Raw genomic sequence first — 3,172 nt, forward strand, 5'->3', positions numbered from 1 at the left:
ATATGCAAATTCTTCATGACACTAAGAAATTTTTTGAACTTGTCATTCAACTTCCTCTCCGCAAGTCGACCGGGAAAAGGAACCGGTCCATCAAGATTCCTAGCCTCACTAGGAATTGAAGTTGTCTTCTCATTGTCTATCTTCTTCTTCTCCTAACCTCCTTCTATCTCATCACCTTTTTCTTTCTCACCTCCCTTGTTTTCATTCACACTCTCCTCTCCTCCCTTCTTTTCCTCACTATCCCCTTAATTTGGTCCTTCATAGGAAGTTCCCGACCTCAATGTGATCGCCTTGCATGTATCAGGTTTTGGATTGTGAGATGGGTTAGGTTGTGGTTGTCCGGGTAGAGTGGATGGTGAATTGAAAGGAGTTCTCTCGGCCAATTGAGCTAGTTGTGAATCAACCATCTTGTTGTGGGCTCTTATCTCTTGCATTTGTTGCCCAAAAGATTGCATTTGCGCATGCATGGCTTGGAGGAGTTGAGTTTAAGTTAGCTCCGTTTGAGGTGCTTTTTCTTGATGGTTTCTTTGAGGTGCTTGGGTTTGATTGTTGTATTGGTTGTTCCTTGGATAGCTTCCTCTTGGGTTTTGGGGTTGAGATGGAGGTGGATTTTGATATTGAGGATTGGAGTTATAGGAAGGTTGAGCTTGTTGGTTCCATTGTTGAGGTTGAGGTACAAACCCGGGTGGTGGTTGTCTCCAAGCTACTCCACCACCGCTTCCTTTAAATCCTTCTTGCCTTGTGTTGTATGCCGCTACATGTTCAGGGCTTAAACCTCCACAATAGGATGTATCATGGTTCGTTCCTCCACAATTTTGACAAGAGAAAGAGTTAACTTGAGAAGAGCTTGCTCCACCACTTGAGCTTGCATTCACACTCGTTTTCAATTTGGAAAGCCCTTTTGTTAGTTGATCAATTTGATGTTGTAATTGATCAACTTTCTCCAATTCGTAAATACCACCTCTCTTTGGAGCGTTTCTTCTTCGACCCCCCAAGGGTAATTCTTTACTACATCTTCTATTGTGGTTTCAACTTGATTTTGAGGGATCTTGATTAATTGACCACCCGCTCCCGCATCCAAATTGGCTCTTGACATGGGCTCCAATCCGTCGTAGAAAAACCGCACGAGCAACCCTTGATTGTACTCATGGTGGGGACATGCTTGCACCAACTCTTTGAATCTCTCTCATGCTTCACCAAGACTTTCATCGGCCTCTTGCTCAAATGATGCAATTTTCCTTCTCATTTCGGCAGTCTTCTCTTCGGAGATAAAGCGCTTCAAGAACGCCTTTACAACCTCCCTCCATGTTGTGAGAGAGTTAGGCTTTACTTGCTTTATCCATTTCTTTGCTCGTGCGGTGAGAGATTGTCGGAAAAGGTGCATACGAATGTAGTCTTGACTCACTTCATTGGTTTGCATCATTGCGCACAATTCAAGGATTCAGTCCAAATGTTCAATAGGTTCCTCACTTTCACTTCCGGAAAATTGCTCCGATTGGACCATTCGAGTACATTGTGGATGGATTGAGAAGTTAGTTTCCGTGACGGGTAGCAAAATCCCTCCCATGAGCTCATAATCCTCCGGATTTCCGAACTCACGAAACAGGACATCATTCTCTTGTCCTGCCATTGATTCGCGTGGTGAACTTGAAGAGTAAGTATCACCCTCACTATCAACTATATCACCAAACCTCTTCCCTCGTCTTGATAAAGCCTAAGGACTTGTCTCAAGGTTCGATTGATTTCGTGGTCAATTTGATGTGAGGGTGCTCCTTGAGACCTCCTAAGCATTCACCAAAGCTAAGCAAACAATTAGGAATGACAAGGATGATAAAACAAAAAAAAACAAAAATAAAAGAAAGCAAAATGACTCTAACAAAAGCAATAATATTCGCTAAGCAAGACGCTTCCCCGGCAACGGCGCCAAAATTTGATAGGGATAAGATAGGTCGTTAAGCTACCACCCTAACCAAATTAATCATTTATAAAGCCTAAACCTACACTAAACTAGTTAGTGTCAAGTAAAGGGTCGAACCACTAGGAAAGCACGCTAATTCAACATCAAATATCACTAATGCAAGAGTGAAAAGGGGATTGTTTTGTTGGTTTTGTTGAGTAGAACACTAAAACTACAAGTAAGCAAGAAAATGATGATTAAAATCAATAGAAAATGTCGCAGGGGTTCGGGGGTTTCAAACATGATTAGAAAGAGTGGAACAATGATAGTTATCATGATGAACATGCCAAAGAACACAAGATTCTACCTAAACAATTCATTCTCATGCAATAGTCTAGGCAAATCAATGAAAGAAGTCTATGCTAATTAGGATCATTCTCATGCATCCTATTAGACACAAGCAAATCAAGAGAATAAAGAAGTACAATACATAAAACTCCATTTTAACAACTCATTCTCATGCAATCATTAAAATAGAGGTGATCTTAATCTAGTTCAAATCATTTTCATGCATTTAAACTAGAAGGCAATCAAATAAAGTGCAAAAATAATCTCAAGCCATTAAAAATCATGTCTTTCATCAATTGAAGGCATGTAATCAATCCAACTATCATCATTCATCCATCATTCAATGCATATCTTCCACCCCCTTCCCCTAGCTAAGAGTTTAGCCTAGAGAAGGGAGATTAAACATAATATCATAACTAGAAATAAACACAAGAAACTCAAAACAAAACATGATTGAAATTTATGATATCAATAATAACTAGATAAACTAATAAGATAGACAAAAATAAATAACAATAAAACAAACAAATAATATTAAAGGAAAGGAGAAGAGATTACTAATGAAAGGATTGAAGAAAGATGAAAATTTGGATACTTGCTTGATTGATGGAAGATTAAAGCTTGAGCCAAGTTGAATACAATAAAGGAAGCTTGAATAACAATCTATTTTCTCCCTCTAGATTAGGCTAATGTTCTATGGAATTAGTACTAAGTGTCTTTCTATTACAAAGAGTCCCGTCTATATATATGTGGCTCCCCCCCAAAAGAAAGATACTTGGACAACAAGACGCAAATAAATCGGAAACCCAGCCGTGCGCGCCCGCACAGAATGTGTGTGCGCCCTCTCAGCGTAGTGTGCGGCCGCAACTTTGAGTGTACGGAGAAAATGAGCGCGCCCGCACATTAGTCCTGCGCACCCGCGCATCA

At 40.2% G+C, this 3,172-nt stretch overlaps 1 non-coding gene across 1 annotated transcript; it reads left to right on the forward strand.

Annotated features, from left to right (window-relative positions):
- Positions 1-1,141: 1,141 nt before the first annotated feature.
- LOC145625750 (small nucleolar RNA R71) lies at positions 1,142-1,249 on the forward strand. Its single transcript, XR_014110655.1, has one exon. It is a non-coding gene; the product is annotated as a small nucleolar RNA R71 (small nucleolar RNA).
- Positions 1,250-3,172: the final 1,923 nt, after the last annotated feature.

Source organism: Chenopodium album, chromosome 3 (genome assembly GCF_948465745.1).
Source record: "Chenopodium album chromosome 3, dcCheAlbu1.1, whole genome shotgun sequence".
In the NCBI taxonomy this organism is placed as follows: domain Eukaryota; kingdom Viridiplantae; phylum Streptophyta; class Magnoliopsida; order Caryophyllales; family Amaranthaceae; genus Chenopodium; species Chenopodium album.